Source organism: Macaca nemestrina, chromosome 6, assembly GCF_043159975.1.
Source record: "Macaca nemestrina isolate mMacNem1 chromosome 6, mMacNem.hap1, whole genome shotgun sequence".
NCBI lineage: Eukaryota > Metazoa > Chordata > Mammalia > Primates > Cercopithecidae > Macaca > Macaca nemestrina.
The window spans coordinates 95,228,829-95,250,336 of record NC_092130.1 but is presented as its reverse complement, the minus strand read 5'-3'; the positions used below and the strand labels follow the sequence as shown (position 1 = coordinate 95,250,336).

General features: G+C 40.5%; 1 long non-coding RNA gene across 1 annotated transcript in view; it reads right to left on the bottom strand.

The window, feature by feature from the left end:
• Window positions 1–1,220: 1,220 nt before the first annotated feature.
• The window catches only part of LOC139363602 (uncharacterized), a 33,168-nt gene continuing 12,880 nt past the window's right edge, over window positions 1,221–21,508 (bottom strand). The window contains exons 3-4 of the long non-coding RNA XR_011624272.1: window positions 8,883–9,060; window positions 1,221–2,015 (exon numbers count right to left, since the gene is read on the bottom strand). This is a non-coding gene — a long non-coding RNA (uncharacterized lncRNA). The remainder of the gene's footprint in view (window positions 2,016–8,882; window positions 9,061–21,508) is intronic.

Below are 21,508 nucleotides of genomic sequence, written 5' to 3'. Positions count from 1 at the left end.
ATCCGATGCTAATACATGTCCAAGCCCGTATGTGCTTGTATCTACATGTGCTAATAGCACACAGCCAACAGAGTGGCTTTTTTCCCAAATAGATTCAAGATTGACTTGTTAAGTGTATCTGCTCATTTGCATGAAGAAAGCTAGAATGCTTCATGTACTGGGCACACTACTTCAATGTTCAGCTACAAAATCTATTAAGCTCCATAAGTTATTATTTTGCTTTAAAGAGGAATATTCTTGACAAGGAAATCCTAGAAGAAATGCACTGCATGATATCACAGGAAATGATTCTGGAGGACTGCAATGAGTCCAGCCAAATCATTTCAGACATCTCCACAGCCTGTCAGTCCACGTAACACTACAGGAAAACACATGCGTTCATTAAAATGTCTGATTTCGTACATGTTAGATATAGCAAAGAATCTGCTGGAAGCGGGACTTCGGTAGCTATGACTAGTTTGCACTTTAAGGATTTAGATTGCATATTTTCAACTGAGGAGCACAAAAAGAAAAGAAGACAAGGGGATCATGCTCTACTAGCTACATACAAGCAGAATTAGTCCTTAAGCAACCTAATGAAAAACATACAAGAATCATGAAACCCTAAAGGGGAAGACCCAGACTCTCTCCACCCATCCATGTCTAGTCCCGGTACCAGCCCAAATTGCCTTGCAGCAGACACAAAATACAGAGAAATATTTATATCCTAAAAGAAGAGTTTTATTAAAAAGGAGTCAAAATACTAACTATACCCTAATACATTATATTCTTATGTTGATGTTCTTTTGTGGTTATGAAAAACCATAGCTCCATAAAGAATAGGAACAATGCACTTCCATTTGTATTATTATTCTTACACTGTACACATTACACACTTTTGTAAGAGAGGTATCAACATTTGTAAGAGAGGTATCAACAATGACAAATCAAGTTTAATCAGGTTATTTAAATTGAAGATTTTATAGCACCAAAATTAATAAGTCATAATCCACCAATCCATAGTTTTATACCAGCCTCTGTCTATTTGAGGTCAATTTGGAAAAGTTTTCAAGCAACTACTCTAAACCTAACCCCCTTTTTCATTTTGTTATTTGGTTAGTGTTTAACTAAATAAGTTTATAATATAAGCATTAAGACTCTCTAAAAAAGCATCCCCCCAGCACCCCCCCAAAAAAACCCACACTAATTTAGGTTAAAAACAAAGTAATGGCAGCAAAAGTGTCTTTAAGTTTTGCAATAATCCTTCCAGTACTTTTGCATCCCAAAAGGCTCCAGATGTGACCAGCCACTGCAAAATGGTAAGTTGTTTATCAGCATTCTACAATGGGAACTGGCACCTGTAATTTTACTCTTATTTTGCATCAGCATTATTAAAACCCGTAAAAAAATGACCAAGTGAGGGTTTTGTGTAATCACACGTACACCTTCGGGGTGAAATGCTCTGTTGGCTGCCTGTTGTCCTGAAGGTGACGGTTGTACCAAGCAGCTTCCTTCTCTGTTGTCTGTGTGTAGCTGCTATGAGCCTCCTTCTATAGGGAGTTTCTGCTGGTAGCAGTGACTGGAAAATAACGTTGAAATGTTGTTCTCACAGCCTTTAAAGAACCGACTGTTGATCACTTTTGATGATGCAAAGGATCACAGTGCTTTTCTTCTTCATTCATTTTTTTCTTGTCTTCATTTTTCTTTCTTTCTCCCTGTTGGTTGCTAATAGTCATCTGTAATTACAAAGAGGCCCCCTGTCCGCCGCGGTCTGGAGTGAAGGTTTAAGAAATAAACATATTTGAATCATGTGATGACAATTAACCACTTTGTTAAGCCATAGATCCCACTTCACCCTTACCACCTCCTCTTAACCCAGAGCTCTGTTCCATCCTGCCTAAGGTTTTCCTCACTGCTTCAGCCTGCTCCCATCTTTCCAGTTGTTTAGAAGCATGACCAGCTGACTTTTGCTTGTTGGCACTTCAACGATGTAGATTACTGGAACTTCGCTTTTGCTTGACTGCTGATTTCCAACCCTATAGAGCAACAAAGTGTAATTTGTTACTGATATAAAATCAACAGGAGCTAGAAATTTGCTTTTTTAAAAAGTTTCTTTTCTTTGTTCCTGTCAAACAATTACCCACTCAGACGCTTGAAAACAGGTTTTTTTTGTTTGTTTGTTTTTTGTTTGTTTTTGAGACGGAGTCTTGCTCTGTCACCCAGGCTGGGGTGGAGTGGCACAATCTCGGCTCACTGCAACCTCCACCTCCTGGGTTCAAACGAATCTCCTGCCTCAGCTTCCTGAGTAGCTGGGATTACAGACGCCCACCACCACACCCGGCTAATTTTTTGTATTTTTAGTAGAGACGGGGTTTCACCGCGTTAGCCAGGATGGTCTCAATCTTCTGATCTTGTATTCCGCCCGCATGGGCCTCCCGAAGTGCTGGGGTTACAGGCGTGAGCCACCGAGCCTGGCCGAAAACAAGTCATTTTTTAAAAAGACTCTTTCTGCAAGTCCTTTGCATACATGTGAAGAGAGACGAGTTGGGAAACTGAGGAGCAGAGGATTTAAGTGACTCACCTAGGACAGCAGAGTGAGTCATCACCAAGCTGAAGTGGGGACTCCGTGTTCCTGACAGCTGATGGTCAGCACGATACACTCGATTATATGACCTTGGGAGTTAGAGCTCCACAAAATTCTCATTTCTGGTTTAAGCTGGGCTTTGACTAGTTTTGTTTCTGCTTCTTATTAGTGGCAATTAAACATGTGGCGATACATTCAAATAACCACAAGGCCAGGGATGCTCTACGTAAGGCCATCCAGGAACTTCCAATTGCTGTTTGCCGTGCACAGGTATACTGAAGCTTAGCGTGCTAAGAGTATCCAGCAAAACCTAGCGCTACGTTTATTTCCCTGAGTTAGTTTTAAAATTGTCTTGGGCGGATGCAGTGGCTGATGCCTGTAATCCCAGCACTTTGGGAGGCCGAGGCAGGCGGCGGATCACCTGGTCAGGAGTTTGAGACCAGGCTGGCCAACATGGCGAAACCCCATCTCTACTGAAAATACAAAAATTAGCTGGGCGTGGTGGCACACGCCTGTAATCCCAGCTACTCGGGAGGCTGAAGCAGGAGAATCGTTTGAATACAGGAGGTGGAGGCTGCAGTAAACTGAGATTACACCCGTGCTCCAGCCTGGGTGACAGGGCGAGACCCCGTTTCAAAAAGAAAGAAAGAAAAAAAAAAAGGCTGGGCGCAGTGGCTCACACCTGTAATCCCAGCACTTTGGAGGGCCGAGGAGGGCAGATCACGATGTCAAGAGATTGAGACAATCCTGGCCAACATGGTGAAACCCCGTCACTACTAAAAATACAAAAATTAGCTGGGTGTGGTCGCACGTGCCTGTAATCCCAGGGAGACTGAGGCAGGAGAATCACTTGAACCCGGGAGGCAGAGGTTGCAGTGAGCTGAGATCAGGCCACTGTACTCCAGCCTGGCGATAGAGCTAGACTCCGTCTCAAAAAAAAAAAAAAAAAAAAAAAAGATGGATTAAAGAAGGTTGAGAAAAGGGGCAGAGACTAGTAGACTCGGGTGAAAAGTTGGTGAAGAGTGGGAGTGTTTGAAGATGTATGAAATACATTGCAGCCTGGGTGATAGGGTAAGACTCCGTCTCAAAAAAAAAAAATTGTCTTTAGTGTCAGCATGGTCAAAATGTTTACATCCATCCAAACAGCTTATTACAAAACAAATACACCCAGCAGTTGGCCAATCGAGGCTTAATATTAGGAGAGTCTCATTAATATTAAATGTGCAAGGCTGTGAAATGTGTAGGTGAATGGGAAGATAAGAAGATGCAGAGTGGTCACATCCCTATTCGAATAAAAGTGAGACCTCATGCACGACTGACCAGAAGAGAGTGACCACGGTGCCCCAGTGACAGCTGTGTCAGGATCCATTAATGTTTCATAACTCACGGGGCCCATTATTAAGCATGCCTCTCCTCAACAGCGTTTGGGGGTTTGACCCCAGTCCTCTGCATGTCACTTCATTTTAAAAGGCTATTTTTCAAATCTGGCGCCATCATCAAAGGTCTCAAAAGATAAGTTATTTAATGGATAACAGAGTATTTTCTAGTAATATTAGTTATTTTAAAGAAATAAGGTGAGACTCCTAAAAACTGGAGCCAAAGAATCCTTCTGACTTGAGTGTGGAGGAATAGACCCTCTCTTCTCCACCGTAAGCTCTCAGTGTAGAAGAGTCCCTTGGGCAAAGGCAGAATCTGAAGAGAATGAAGATCTCCCCCTGAACTTATCAGGAGCCCTTGGAGAAGCCCTGGAACCACCTGTCTCTAATTAATCTCTCCTGTATTCCCTTAGCACTTACACCTCATAATTATATTTATGATTGTAATTGTATTATATTACAGTTCAGATCTCCTTACGATAAATACCATCATAATGAAAACTTCACTATTATAAAAAGATTCCCCAGCCTTAGCCAATAACCTACTTATTTCAGAAATCCAATACAATAAGATTGTATTGAAATACAATCATCTGGATGTTCCTTCAATTATTTTGTAAAGGAATTTGACCTCGCAGCCATATTCTTTGTCATGTGGGAGTGCACGGGCCCTTCCATTGGGTCATAAGATCCTTAACAAAATAGTCCCTAAGACAGTTTCATACACAGTAGATGCTTAATAAACACTAGTACAAGTGAATGATTTGCAATAGATGTGTATTGGAAACTGGATCCCCCAGTATATAGCAAAGGCATCACTAAAATTATTGAACTGCAATTAGCATGGCCTTCATTCTTCATTACCATTTTTATCATTATTTGAATGAATTAAGTGTGAAACTGTAGCCCTGATGTGAAATCTTCTAGACCCTTTGTTCATCCCTGATGCTTCCTTCAAAAAGCAACCAGTTTCATATCAGCTAGTAACAGAAGACCTATTTGTGCCTACATGACTCTGCCAACACTGGCATTACCTGGCTGGTAGTCTTCTGGCCTGTGATATTTATTTCCCTACAGATACAAATTCTTCATTCCTAGTGGAAGACAATTTTACATGGACATTATTGGTCCATTGTATTATATAGTATTATCTATATATACAAGCCATGGCACATATTTGTCCACTCTTTCAGAAATCGACATTTTTAAAAAGATAGTGTCATAGTGGCTACACTGAAAGTAAAATATTTTAAATCAAAAGTTTAAATATGATAAGCAAACACTAATTTATTCTTACTAAATGTGAGCAGGATCTTTGAATCAAGGAAGCAATATGAGTATTAAAACTCCTACCTCTACCTGATGAGAAAAGATCATATTAGAAGATGATGGAGTAGGGGGCTTAATTGTTACCCTCTGAAAGGAGGTTTTTCTGGGCATATGCTGTACGTGCTTATCAAGAGAAATATACAACAAGCAAATGGCAGAGCTGGAATTCAAAGCCAGAGTTGCCCTTTACCATTGTGCTGCCCTCCTTCCACTCCAGGAACGCCCTTTTGACAACTGAAAACAATTAACGTTGGAAGAAATACTCAGTCCCACTTAGCCAATAATGCCCCACAGATTGACAAGAATAGAAAGCAATGCAATAGGGCAGAGTTGTACAAATCTAGGAAAAATAAGTAATTTAGGGCCATATCCTATATCCTTCAATAAAGATGATAATGTGCTGATGGAAAGGAAGGCTATAGAGGTTAATGTTAATGTCAAATTCTTGAATCACTGGTGATTATGAGATTATTAAACAAGTTATCCTTTCTGTACTAGTCTCCTACTTGTATGTCTGGTCAAGTACCCAAAGCTGAAATCCTATATCTAGCCCAAAGGAACGGGCTAAGAGCCCCAAGATCTCTAAGAAAAAGAGCAGCAGCCATGCAATGAAGTATAAACTTTGGAGACAAATTCAGTTATCAATCTCAGCTGTGGTGCTTAGTAACTGCATGACTTTAGGCAAGTTATGTAACCTTTCTGGGCCTCTGCATCTTTGTTAATAAAATGGGGATGATGGTTACTGGCATGTGGTTTACAGGACTATTTTGAGTAATAAATGACAAAATGCAAAAATCACACTTGTGTATACTACTAATTGCTCAATATTGTTTATTTTAAATAGTTCTTTGTTGACAAACACAAATTTGACATTCACTTCCATCAAAATTATCTTTATACATGACATGCCCAAATCCCTTTAACTAGATTCATTTTTTTTTTTTTTTTATTGTAATGCTCTCATTAGAAGAGAGAATCTATTTTGTCTGGAAAAAGAGCTACACTAATGATCATGCAAACTTCATTCTTCAACTTTTTTTTGTAAAATTTTTGTAGAACATACAGGAAATAACAACAAAATTCATTTATGGTGCTTAGCATTATTATTGTAGTTTGATGATTTTCCTTGAAATTGAAAATTTTGTAATAATTTATTAAAGAAAGTTATCATCTGGGCTCTAAAATTCCTTCAGATTCATAGACCCGACAAGAAAGAAAGTCATCAGGAGTGTCGAATAAATAATAAATGGGACTCAGTTTTAGAAGGTGCTTGAGTAATACTGTCTTCAAAGTTCTCAAGAATGAAAGGATGTGCATTGGAATCAAACCAACACATTTAGAAGGTGGGGTATTTGCACTGTTGAGGTGCCCCCCTCACCACCCAGGCCACCTGCTCTAGAAGGCCTTCCTGGGCCCTCGACAGCCATTGGGGAGGCACCTGGCCCCTCAGGGCTTTTGCAGTACTTTGCGCACAGTTCACACATAGCAGTTATCACACATACGCCTTATTTTGTTTTGTTTGGGTTTGGTTTGGTTTATATTGCATCCATTGAGATTTTTCTTTAAAAATGAAATCTAAATATGCTGCTGGCCTGCTCAAAATCTCTCTCGCTGATTTTAGGAGAAAAAAAATCATGAACACTTCCACGTGGTGTTTGTTACAAGTCATTTACGGTCAGCCATGCTTCCTTCTCCAGTCTCATCGTTTTCCACTCTTCCGCTCCTCACCCCACACCCCAGGGAACTGTGAACTGTCGCCTGAGTCAGGCTGTGCTCCCTGTCCCCCTGAGCTTTGGACCTGCTGCTTCCTTGCTGGAATGCTGCCTCGGCCCTCCCGCGCCCCCAACACCAGTCATCTGGCAGGCTGCTGCTAATATCACTTTCTCTGGAAAGCCTTCCCAGACCTTCCTCCCTCAGAACTGGGTGGGCTGACTCTTTCATATCAACCAATATATACCCTAATATCACACTGAAGACTTGGCGATGAAATGCCTGTTTTCTTTCCCTTCTTCCCCACTCAACAGGGAGCTCACTGAGGGCAGACATCAGGTCTTGCTCACTGGTGTAGCCCCAGCTTCTAGCCCATTGCCTGGCTCATAAAAGACCCTTAGTAATTATCTGTTGAAGAGATTAATCTGAATCGACACACTTAAATTCAACAAAAACATAATATTATCTTTCAAATAACAAGGGATATATAACATATGGAGAAAACGCTATCTTCTTGGCAGCTGGTGTGAGAATTCCTTTGTAGGAAGAGGCTTCCTCTGCTATAAACAGCCTCTGATAAGCCTGCTATGAGGTAGGAGCAAGCTTCCTGCTGGGGTCCAGGCTTTGTGCAGAAGAAGAAGACTCTGCCTAATAAAGGAGAGAGAGCAACCAGGTGCAAGGCCAAGGGCTTCCCCAGGGGAGGAAATCAAAGGAAAGAAGATTCTAGCTTACGGCCCAGCTAGAAAAAGACTTTGGGGAAAATTGCACAATGAAGGCTTTATTAAGTTGTTTCCTATGTGGTGTGTGATGGAAACCTCTTCTTCATCCAGCCTAGTAAATCTTCAATAAGCCTCCTTTATTTTTTTTTTTTCACTTTGATAATTAATGCTTTTATACAAAAAAGAGTTTTGTGATTTTGGAAGCTCAAAGAGGACAAGGGGGAAATCAACATATGGTTATTACACATTTTTTAAAGTACATTTCTTCCTGAGACTCTCTACAGGCTTCCAAAAAAGTCAGGCTTCTAAGGTCTATAATGTGAAGACACCAGCGATCAAAAGTCTTCGGATCACATAGATCTATCCTCCTTCCTTAGGAGGCAGAATCCAGCAAGGAGCTGCTGGCTCACTTGGTTACATCTTCAGTAGATAAGCCCATCCCAGGCTGTCATCCAAGCAAGCTAGGAGGAAGTGAAATCTTTGGAATCTTTCATTCTAAACCTAGCTTTCATTCTAAATCTGGCTTTGTCTCTGTTAGCTTTGTCATTTCATGCAGTCAATTAACAAATTAATAGCTATAAAATTAGGCTTTATGAATGGAAAATGTGTGCGGGAAATAATTGGAGATGGGGTTGTTATTCATGAATCCACCTACCTCTCCCTTCTAAGGGTTGCTTTGGGGAATTATTTTGTGCTGAGCACCTGCATGTGGGCAGGCAAGTTTGGGGAAGTGGGAGAAGTTTGGTGAAATGGCTATGCATAAAGCACTTGGAAGGGTCTGGGGAAGAGGGACAGGGTCTGGAAGGCTAAGCATTACACTACTGGAGGAGGGAGGAAGAAAAGAAGAGGAGATATTCTGTGGTGTGTGTCTAGTGCAGGCCAGACAGACTTGGGAAGAGAAGCCCTGGTGAATAGAGGGTTTATGAGAGTGTATCCCATGGACGCTATAAAATCATCCTTCATTTCCCTTCCAAAATCCTTAGGAAATTTTACATTATGGACTAATGTTTTGGGTGTGAGTAGATTATATCTGACACCATGGGTGTTTATAAGTGACTTGAAAGTGACTGTAGAGGCTACACAGAAATCTCTGTGAGGGGCATGTAACTGTATTCATTCAACAATTCTGCTGTGCTTCTCAGATTGCAGAAAAATCACTGCTCAAAAACCCACTTGTCAACTTACCCTTAAGACATTTTTCACAGGAGCTCTGATCATCATCACCCCACACTTTGTAGCGGGGCTGTTTTAGAAGCAGTGTTGCTCTTCCTCCCACATTCAGTCCAGCACAGCGGGTGGCATTCGGCAGACCTTTGATGTTGGAGACCTTTTAGGCACAGGAGATGTGTATGCTGGAACTCTTCTAAAGGGGGAGAATGAAGCTAAATATCTTTTGTGTGAATTAAAGTCCATGTTTCTGCCATATTTCTCCTAGCTTTCTCATATTCCAAATCCTCTCAAGAAGGAATAAACACTAATATATGTTAAGTGTCTATGAGCCAGGTACTGTGCTAAATACTTAACGTGAGTTAACCTCAGGCCCACATTTTTCCATAACTATGTACCAAGAAATAATGGGCTAAGAAATTTTACCTGATGATGGACCCTCCAGACCACTGCCTGATTCTATAGCATCCCTGCCATAAAGATGATTTGTAAGCAGACTATTTGAGGCACAGGGAATGGTCTTGTTTAGAGTGGGTCTAAACTACCATTTTGATTTAGAGACATCCTGGGGTTCTCAGTTCAAGTTTATATCAATCACAAAGATTCGGTAGGGGAGGGGGTTATATTTATTAAAAACTTCCTAATTGACAGTTATAGACTATATACCTTAAATACCGTCTTGAAACCTGCCTTCAGGATTTTAGTCAGGTTAGCATGCTATCTGGGGAACAGAAAGAGATTCACAGAGGAGAGCTAGCATCCCTCTCTCTCAAATTATTTGGAACTCTTAATTTTAGGATGAAAGAGGGGTAACCTAGACTTATTTTTTTTTCTTCTGTCCAAGGGCTTTCTTGAGTCAAAAGAAATTAGCTTGGGTGATTCTAGATTGCAATGAATTGTCTGGATTCAAATGGGTTCAAATTCAAAGCATCAAATTCAGAGTCATCAAGTGAGTAAACAGCAGGTCAGGACACACTCTGACACTCTATGGCTGCTAATTTTATTGGTACCTCTTAGGAAGAGACAAACTGATACTCCAATTTAATGTTTTCAAGTATATGACTTGAGTGACTAACACTATTAGAAACTAAGGTTTAGATTCAAAGCATATCTAGAAACGTTAAAGATCTTTTACTTTTCAAGATAAGAAAGAATTATACCAGGGTTAAAAGACTTATTCTTGGGGGAATAGCATTAAAACATAGCTCAATGTTAGAAACAGGTGACAGTTTACTTATAAGAAAGCCGAAATGTAAATAGCTTTGTAATTCATTACCATTTTGGGCTCGTGGTGTTCAATACAATTTTCATTCATAAGGAAATGGAACATCAAGCATCCAGGATAAAACTAAAATATGACTCACTAAAATAGTGGTTTTTGTTTTGTTTTATTTTTGAGACAGAGTTTCGCTCTGTCGCGCCCAGGCTGGAGTGCAGTGTTGTGATCTCGGCTCACTGCAACCTCCGCCTCCTGGGTTCAAGCAATTCTCCCTGCTCAGCCTCCCAATTAGCTGGGATTACAGGTGTGTGCCACCAAGCCCAGCTATTTTTTTGTATTTTTAGTAGAGACGTGGTGTTGCCGTGTTGGCCAGGCTGGTCTTGAACTCCTGACCTCAGGTGATCCACCCACCTCGGCCTCCCAAAGTGATGGGATTACAGGTGTGAGCCACTACACCCAGCCAAAATAGCAGTTTAATGAAAGGTTATTTGTTTTTGTTTTAAAATCTTAAGCACATTGTAACATTACCTTGAATAAACATGGCTATTAACCTTCAGCTGTAAAGTGATTTTCAATAATGAGAAGAGGCATAATATCCAAGAAAATTGTCTAATACAAATAATGTGTAGAGAGACTAAATAAAAGGTGAGACTCTTCACTGAAACTGGCCAAAGCAAGATGCAAATTAAGAATTTACCCAAAATAAAGTAGGAACCCATTTTATTAGAAGTAAAGCAAAATAAAGGCTTCAACCACCCGAAGTCGCACACCAGTGATTTAATTGGAAAGGTCTTTTCTTATAAACAGGATTAATTCCAATTAATGGAAAATTCAAATTATGTTTATAAACACTAACAAAACATTATCATTCCATAGCATATTACTTGCACAGCACCTATCCTATAAGACATTTTATGAAAGACAAGGGTTCATTAATTTTGCTAATTCCCTATTTTATAGATGAAGAAACTGAAGCATAAAGCATTTAGAAGGCTGCAAGTTTCCAGAGAAGCTGAAGAAAATCCTTCTCTTAGTCCTTTGTTCATGATATTCCTGTAAGAAAAAAAAAATTAAAAACAAGCCCCACGTAGCACAAAATATAAAAAGTGAAAGCTTGGTAAGGATCTATTGCAGCAACCCTGAAGAGATGTGGAATTGAAAGTGGGAAATAAATACAGATGCAAAGCCTTAAATTCCATCTCTCTGGCCCTTCTAATTAGGCATGAATACAAGCGTTCTGCCTCACCCAGGGGAAGAGGTTCTTGATACACAGCTCTTATGCTTGCAGTTCTTGACATCTTCTTTAGCACTTTGAGGACATTTAGCATCCTTGAAGCAAGAAAGTTGATGCCATTGTTGACACTATCAGCCACACTGTGACCTGGTGATGTGAGGTTTCCTTACGGAGGCCTGCTCTCAAGTTATAGGGCTGGGTCAACTCCTAACTTGCTGCTCCTGGACTGGGAGCTAAATTATAAAAAGCCCACAGCCCAGGAAGTAGTAGCTAAAAGCTATCTGAGCAACCAGCAGAGAAATGTACCTGCTAAGATTCTCTATGAGCAACTCAGAAGTCACTGTTGTCATTGTCCCAGGCTGTGTGTGTATATTTGTGTGTGTGTGTGTGTGTGTGCGCATGTATGTGTGAAAGAGAGGGAGAGAGAGAGAGCAAAAACAAGTCCCGGGGGACTTTGGTTGTTGCTATCTGTCTTCTGAAGGAGCTCCTGTAGTTACCCAGCAGGGCCCAGGGTGGGAGAAGAGCAGCAAAAGAAGCATTTGGAAAGGAAGGAGGGGTTGGTTACAGAGGGCCTGCAGTGCTCTCCATGCTATAGAGCTCAGATTTCATCCAGAAGGCATTTGGAGGCTGACGAAGGTTTTTAGCAGAGAAATGCACTTTAGAGCCATGGTTCTATTCTGGCTGGCTGCAGTGTGGAGTAAAGTGAGCAAGAATTGCTTTGCTTATCATTGTAGCACAGTGTCCGGTACAAAGTTACTAAGTAGGTGCTCAATAAATATCTATTAACTAGATGAGTGAATGATTTAAATGAATAAATTTAGTAGGGGAGAAAGAAGAGTCTGGCAGAGTTCCCTGTGTTGAAGGTTACCAACAGTATCTTAATCATGAGATGAATGAGATTTCTTAATGTGTAAAAAGGAGGATTACACTATCTGCTTCATAAGATGATTATGCCTTTTTGGAGTAGGAGGAAGAGAGGGAAAAAAAAACTCATAATAATGGTGGAGGCAGAGAAAAAGACAAACTACTAACGAATTGTGGTTGGTATCATGAAAGAAAACAAAGACCACTCTAGAGAATAACAACGAAGGTCTATTTGGGAGAGTATAATTGAGAAAAAAAATCTCCTTAGAATGTGATATTCAAGCTGAGCCCCAAATGTTGAGAAGGAACTGACTATTTGAAGAAGCGAGGGAAGAGCTTTCCAGGGAGAGGAACAGCTTCTGTAAAGGCTCTGAGGCAGGAAAGAGCTCATTTTGTTCAAAAAATGGCAACAGTGGTGACTGGAGTTCAGTAACAGAGGTAGGGGCCAGATCACTCAGGGCTGGTAGATGGTGATCCTGCCAACCCCCTTCCCTGTTCCAGCAGGAAGGATGAAAGGAGTCTAAGCAAGGTAGCAGAACAGACGAACAACTGGAAGTGCAAGGGAAATGTCAGGCCATGTTTATTCTAAAGCTTCTCTAAAGGGACCACCACAGCCTAGAGGCACTCGGAAGGGAAAGAAATATATATGTTGAAGACAAAGTTTTCCAACTTAGTCAAATAAGATGCTTAGAAAGTCCGATTCCTGGACAGCCATGCTTTCTCTTTCCCTCCAGAAGAATCACAAACCTGAGTCATGGAAAGAAAGGGTTTTTTTGGTTGGGTTTTTTTCTTTCAATATTATAGCCCATTCCAAAGTAAAATTGACACGAGGAAAACTGTGTAAGAAATGAGTAGGGAGTGGAAAAAGCTGCCAAGACAGTGCAGAGAGTGGGGAGGTGGGGAAGCAAGTCAGTAAAGGAAGAATTGCTTTTCTGCTTTTTTTTTTTTTTCCTCCTGGCCCACTGCTACCCCTTCATCCTCATCCCAAAGGAGATGGGACTGGCTGAGTGTGGGATTAGATGGCCCCGAGGGAAGACAGTTTTTACCTCTTGACTTCCTGAACTTGCTGCATGTTAGATTTTTCTCCCGCACAAAGGTACACCTATATAGGAAGTTCCCCTTCTAGTGGGGAGAATGTCCTTTTTAAAAATTTTCTTTGATAATTCCGGATTAAGGTTCTTCAGATTTTGCCTGCAACTTAGTAGTTCCATAACTTGTCTAGGAAGAAATATTTTGTAGCTGAAAGCAGAGGGGATCCCAGTATTAGGAGGGGGAAATGTGTATCTTTCATGAACTGGAAAAGTCTGAGATGAACGACTGGTTGTATCTTGGGTACCTCTGACTGCTGGGTGGGACTTCTCTCTGGGCTCATTAACACACAGCATAACAAACATGGAGTAAATCCCAGATCCACCGCTTCTACTACAGGACCCTGAGAGAGTTACTTAGATGTGTCAAAAAATAAATCTCCTGTAACTCTGTGTTTTTCCAAAGTTGGTGATCATTAATAGGCCATGAATTAAATTTATAGGATCAACAAACATTTTTTTAAAAAAGAAATAGAACATAATAGAAAATGATAAAGTGGCTCACACACACACACACACACATATATATATATGCAAGTTATATATATGTAGTCCTGCTTATGAGAATGCATGTACATGTATGTGTATATATACATACACATGCATTGCTTATCATGGGTAATCATCAAGGAAATTTGGAAAATACTGATAACTTAGTTCCTAGCTTCCACTCCCACTCAGAAGTCGGAGAAAAAGTTAAAATTGTACATTCAACACTGCTCAGCATCTTTTAGTTTCCAATGGTCTATTTTGGGAGTTGGTATGTCCGTTCCTCTCCTCCCTTTTTACTTCCTTCTCCTTCCTGTTGGGCCACATTCCTCCTCCTTCCTTGGGGCAGTCTGCCTCAGTCTCAGTGCTATTAAAGCTTCAGGAAGACAAACCAACCAACAATAATCCCCTAACGTCCCAAGACTTACCAAGAGGAGGGAAGACAGCAGGAAATGCTTCTAAAAATAATATCCCACATTACATATATAACTTACCTGAGACTCAGTTTCCTTATCTGTTAAATGTGGTGAAGATGAGAATAATTGTTTAATATTTAAATGCTTACAACACTTTAGGTGCTGGATAAATATGAATTCTTTTCCTCTTTAGGCTCTTGTATTGTTCATGTTCTGTGCTAAAAGAATTTCTCCAAGCCAGCCTTTGCTCTCTGGGAACTTAGCTGAGAGATGGATGTGTATGGTACATGGAGACAGCAAAATGAAAACAAATCAATACATCAATGGGGTGTAAGGTATTCATATCATACTCAGTCAAGTGTGTTTTATGGCCCACAGCCAAGGGTCTAAGATACCTCAACTGATGAATCCCCTAAGAAACTAGTTCCAACATATTCAGATTGGGGGGGGGGGGAAAGGACTGTACCCAATTGCAACAGTGTGAGCACAGGCAGAGTCAACCAACCCTAAGCAAATTTGAGAATGGTGACATGTCCATTCCTCAGGCCTGCTACCTGCCTGTCCTGCTCCCTAGTTCAGGGTCTGGTGACAGTCCTCTGATTGAGAACTTGGTTGTCCTCATGCTGCTTTTATTTTTTATGTACTTATTTTTATTGAGATGGAGTCTTGCTCCGTTGCCCAGCTTGGAGTACAGTGGTGCGATCTCGGCTCACTGAAACCTCCACCTCCCAGGTTCAAGCCATACTCGTGCCTCAGCCTCTCGAGTAAGTGGGACTACAGGTGTGCACCACTATGCTCAGCTAATTTTATTGTATTTTTAGTAGAGACAAGGTTTCGCCACGTTGGCCAGGCTGGTCTTGAACTCCTGACCTTAGGTGATCCGCCCACGTCGGCTTCCCAAAGTACTGGGATTACAGGCATGAGCTACTGCACCTGGCCTCATGCTCCTTTTAAAACACACCTCCACCAACTATCCTGAGAAGATTGTAATGGCATGTAGAATAATTGACACTTTAACCAAAACCCAGTCCAACTCAAGGTATCTGTGGGGAGAGTTATACATATATATAAAAATAGAGCTTTTTATATAAAAGTAGTGATATATAATAAAGTAAACAATAATATAAAATAAATAAATATAAAAAATATATTCATATATAAAATACATTTTTCTCCCTTTTCTCCCTGAAGAACCTTAGCTTAGCCTCCCCAATGTGGCATAGTGGGTGAGTGAGGAACGGCTTAGAAGGGGAAGAGGGCCCATGATCTTGCCTGCCCACAGGGCATGCCCTCTCTAGCTGAAGACCCCCGACCAGTTCCTAAAGCAAATGAGGTAGAGAAAGATGCCTCCACCAGAACTAAAGCTTGTCCATGCAACAGGCATGGAAAGACCTCAACCCCCAGGTCATTATGCCCTAACCTGTCCCCTACTATTAAGGTTTTCCAGAGAATTAGAACCAATAAGGTGTATGTGTGTGTATGTGCATGTGTGTATGTGTCTGTGTGTATGTGAGTGGAGAAAAAGAGAGACGGAGAGAGGTTTAGTTTAAGGAACTGGCTATTTCAATTATAGAACTTGACAAGTCCAATATCTGTTGGGTAGGCCATAAAGCTGAAGATCCAGGGAAGAGCAGATGTTGCAGGTGAAGGCCACCTGCTGGAAGAATTCCTTCTTGCCTCGGGGAGGTCAGTCTTTGTTCTATTCAAGCCTTCAACTGATTAGATGACAACCACCCACATTATGGAGGGCAGTATGCTTTACTCAAAGTTCAACAATTTATATGTAAATTGTATTCAAAAACACTGTCACAGAAACATCCAGAATAATGTTCAATCATATATTTGGGTGTCCTGGCCCAGACAAGGTGACACATAAAATTAACCATCACAGAGTAAGTCTAGGTCAGCAAGATGGCTGACTAGAGATGCCTGGCACTTGTTTCTCCCACAAGAAAGGACCAAGGTAATGAACAAACAGAGAAGATTTGACTGGAGTGTCAAAAGGAGAGTAGTGGAGTGCAGCAGGGGCGTGGAGATATGACCGTGGTGATTGGAAATCTAGGAGGTCATTGTGGAGGCACCCAGCCTCTGCAGCACTGTCTTCCCTGGCTGGATCAGATCTACCTGGAGTCCCACTGTGAAGGAAAAGGTAAGCAAGAAACTCCACCAGCCCCCACTGCCACCACAAATACCTAAAGTCCCTACTGCAGTAGAATCCTATTGTCCTCACAAGCCCTGAGCCCCGTTTGAAGAGATGGTGGGAATTCACACTGCTGCATTTCCCTGCATTAAAAGCATAAAGTGTGCACTCCCCACTCCTCACCCACCCGCTATAAGCCAGGCTTTGCAGCATGGCACCATATTGAGACCAGAGCCACTCCTGGAAGCCAGTAGCCACTGCCCCTGTCCCGCACTAGGGTTCCATATTCATTCCACTAGCCCACCCAGGTCGCTGAATGCCACAACTCCAGCTGCATGGAGCCTAGGCCCAGGATCAGCTGTCACTCTGGTCCTGTTTAGCAGGGAAACCAATTCCTACCGCCAGTTGGAGGAACAGTCTTCCAGTTGGAGGAACAATCTAGCAGTCCTGCCCAGGGAAAACCTGCCCTTGAGCTAGCCAAACTGTTGCACACGTTCTCCCTGAGCAGGAAAGGCCCTCAAGCCTCCAAGCAACTGACATGCTCTTGGGCTGATGGAGTGGCTACATGTCACTGCCCAGGGCCTGGGAAACATCCCCACAGTGCCCAATCCCCTGCAGACAAGCCCCTGGCCTGCCCATTGCCCCATGCCCACAATGGTAGTCCAAGAAACAGCTCCATGGGCTGCCCCTGGAAGGCACAATCCCCAGGCCAACTAAGCAGCCCAGGACCCACATCCTAGGCCTTAGAAACAGCCCCATGAGCCACCTATGGTGGGCACACCTCTCCGCCAACCAAGCAGCTGTGTGCCTGTTTCTCAGGCCTGAGAAGCAGCCCCACAAGACACCCCCAGGAGAAATGCTCTCAGGCCAATAAAGCAGCCATGCACCTGCATCTTGAGCTTGGGAAGCAGCCGTGTGGGCCACCACCAGCCGACATGTCTCCAGGCTAGCCAAGAAGCCATGCAAACACATCCTGCACCTAAGAAACAGCCCCATGGTCCGTCCCTGGCAAACATGTCCTTAAGCCAGCTGAGCAGCTGTGTGCCCATGTCCCAAGACTGATAAATTGCCCCATTGGCTGCTCCTGCCAGGCACACCTCTATGCTGGCTGAGCAATGGCGTGCAGCTGCTCCTGGCTAAAGTAACAGCTCTATAACCCCTAACCTCAGCCCCAAGTTGGCTGACCCACTGTACGCATGCACACACCTCTGACATAAGAAATAGCCCAACAAATACCCACCCCCGGCAAAGTCACACCACCCTCACCACAAACTTTCTCATCCTAGGCTACTGGGACACTTGAAAACATAACTAGTATGGATTACAGCTAAGAAAACTACATGGAGACTATGCTAGTGCATCCAGTTAGAACTAAAGCCAATGCATCCAACCAAACCAACACCCTAAGGCCCATTTATATGCCTAAGTCTTTCCCTACAAAATCAACTCCGTAAAACTGGAAGAGGTGACTCTTTCGCCAGATGCATAGAAACCAACATAGGGAAACATCAAACATGAAAAAGCAAGGAATCATGGCATCTCCAAAGGAACACAGTAATTCTCCAGTATTATTCAGGGTTATTATTGACAGGAGAGGACATACTCTCCTTACTGAATCTCCTCACATACTCACTGAGTTTCCTTAAGATTATTATTTTGCATTCTTTTTCTGGCATTTCATATAACTCCTTATGATTAGGTAACAAGAACCACCATCATGAAAGCATGCAAAACTATAAAACCCATTGATAGAACCAAAGGAGAAAGAGTAAATAATCAAACCTTATCACTACAGAAAACTACTCAGCCACAAAAATAATCAGAAGGAAAGAGAAGAACAAAGGATATACAAAACAACCATAAAATAATCAATAAAATGACAGGTGTATGTTCTCCTCCTGTCAACAATAACCCCAAATGAGCATGGATCAAATTCCCCCTTTAAAAGATATAGACTGGCTGAATGGACTCAAAAAAAAAAAAAAAGGAAAGAGCCATCTACATGCTGCTGGCAAGAAACTCACCTCACCTGTGGCTGAAACTGAAGGGATGGAAAAAGATATTCCGTGCAAATAGAAACCAAAAGTAAGCATGAATAGCTATACTTATATCAGATAAAACAGACTTCAGGTCAAAAGCTGTAAATAGAAACAAAGAAGGAAATTATACAATAATAAGGGGATTAATTCAGCAAGAGAATATAACTATTCTCTTCATATATATGTACCAAGACTGGAGCATCCAGATATATAAAGCAAATAATATTAGATCTAAAGGGAGAGATAGACCCAATACAATCATAGCTGGATACTTCAATGCTTCACTCTCAACATTGGATAGATCATCTAGGCCAAAAATCAACAAAGAAATATTGGATTTAAGCTGCACCATAGACCAAATGGACCTAACAGACATTTACAGAACACTTCACTCAACAGTGGCAGAATACACATCCTTTTGGTCAGCAAAATGTAACATTCTCCAGTATTGACCATATGTTAGGACAGAGAATAAGTCTCAAAAATTTTTAAAAATCAAAATCATACTGAGTATCTTAGCTGACTACAATGAAATAAAACTAGAAATCATTAATAAGATTAACCTTGAAACTATATACACACATGGAAATTAACATGCTCCTGAATGACCAATAAATAAAGGAAGAAATTAAGAATGAAATTAAAAATTTTTTTTGAAACAAATGAAAATAGAAACACAATATACCTGTAGGATACAGCAAAAGCCATAGTAAGAGGCAAGTTCACAGCAACAAATGCCTGTGTCAAAAAACTAGAAAGACACAACCTAACAAAAAACCTAATGATGCACCTCAAGGACTAGAAAATATGAACCAAACCTAAAATTAGTAGAAAAAAAGAAATAATAAAGGTCAGAGTAGAAATAAATAAAATTGAGACTAAAAAATTACAAAAGATCAATGAAATTAAAAATTGTCCTTTGAAAAGAGAAAATTGACAACCCAATAGCTAGACTAATTAAGAAAAAAAGAGTGAATACCCAAATAAATAAAATCAAAGGTGAAAAGGGAGGTATCACAATAGCTACAACAGAAATACAAAGGATTATTATTGATCACTATGAACAATTACACATCTGGACACATACAATTTACCAAGATTGAACTAAGAAGAAATAGACAGCCTGAACAGATCAATGACAAGTAATGAGACTGAATCGGTAATAAAAAAATCTCTAAACAATGAAAAGTCCAGGACCCAGATTCACTGCTAAATTCTACCAAACCTTTGAAGAAGAATTAATAACAATTCTTCTGACTTATTTTAAAACCTGAAGTGGAGAAATTCTCCCTAACTCATTTTATAAGGTCTGCATGACCTGATGCCAAAACCAGACAAGGAAGGACACAACAAAAAACTATAGGTCAATATCTGTGATAAACATAGATGTAAAAATCCTCAACAAAATACAAGCAAATCAAATGCAACAACACATCAGAAAGATAATATGCAATGATCAAGTGAGATTTATCTCAGGAATGCAAGGACAGTTCAACATATGCAAATTAATAAATATCATACATCACATCAACCGTATGAAGTACAAAAACCATATGATAATCAATAGATTCAGAAAAAGCATTTGATAAAATTCAACATCCCTTCATGATAAAAACTCTCAATAAAGTAGGTATAGAAGGAAAGTAATTCAACACGGTAAAAACCATGTGTGACAGACCCACAACTAACATCATACTAAATGAGGGCAATCTAAAAGCTTTTCCTCTAGGAACTGAAATGAGACAAAGATGCCCACTTTTACCCCTCTTATTCAACATAGTACTGGAAGTCCTGACCAGAGCAATCTAGCAAGAGAAAAAAAAAACAAACAAAAGGCATTCAAATTGGTAAAGGAGAAAGTCAAATTGTCCCTGTTTGTAGATGATATGATCTTATAAGTAGAGATAAATCTAAAGACTCTACCAAAAAACACTTAATCAACAAATTCAGCAAAGTTGCAGGATTAAAAATCAACATACAAAATTAGTGTTTCTATACACAAAGAACAAGCTGAAAAAGAAATTGAGAAGGCAATCTCACTTACAATAACTACAAACAAACAAACAAAACCCTAGGAATAAATGTAACCAAGGAGGTGAAAGACCTCTATAAGGAAAACTACAACACTGACGAAAGAAATTCAAGAGGATACAAACAAATGGAAAAAAATCCCATGCTCATGGATCAAAAAATGTATTGTTGTTAAAAGGATCATATGATCCAAAATAATCTATATATTCAATGCAATCCTCTTCAAAGTACCATACCAATGACATTATTCACAAAAATATAAAAAAATCCTAAAATTCACATGGAACCACAAGAGATCCTGAATAGCCAAAACAATCCTGAGCAAAAAGAATGAAGCTGAAGCATTACACTACCAGACTTCAAAAAATATTACAAAGCTGTAGTAATCAAAACAGCATGACATTGGCATAAAAATCCACACAGACCAGTGGAACAGAATGAAGAACTCAGAAACTAATCCATATATCTACAGCCAACTGATTTTTAAAAATAAAGATACCAGGAACATGCACTGGGGAAAGGACAATCTCTTCCATAAATGGGTGCTGGGAAAACTGGTTATCTATAAGCAGAAGAATGAAAATATATCCCCACCTCTCACCCTATACAAAAATCAATTCAAAATGAACCAAATACCTAAATATAAGAAATAATAACTACTAGAATAAAACACAGGGGAAAGGACATTGTCCTGAAAGAAGATATTCTGAATAAGACCTCAAAAGCACAGACCACAAAAGCCAAAATAAACAAATGGGATTATATAAAACTAAAAAGCTTCTGGGCAGCAAAGAAAAGAATCAACAGAGTGAAAAGAAAACCTACAGAGTGGGAGAAAATATTTGCAAACTATTCCCCTACCAGGGACTAATATCAAGAATATTCAAGGAACTTAAACATCTCGATGGCAAAACAATGAGCAATCTGATTTAAAACTGGGCAAATTATCTGAACAGACATTTCTCAAAAGAAGACATACAGATGTCCAACAAATATATTTTTAAATGCTCAACATCACTAATCATAAGGGAAATGCAAATCAAAACCACAATGACTTCATCTCACCCCAATTAGAATAGCTGTTATCAAAAAGCCAAAGGAAAAAAAAAGTGCTGGTGAGGATC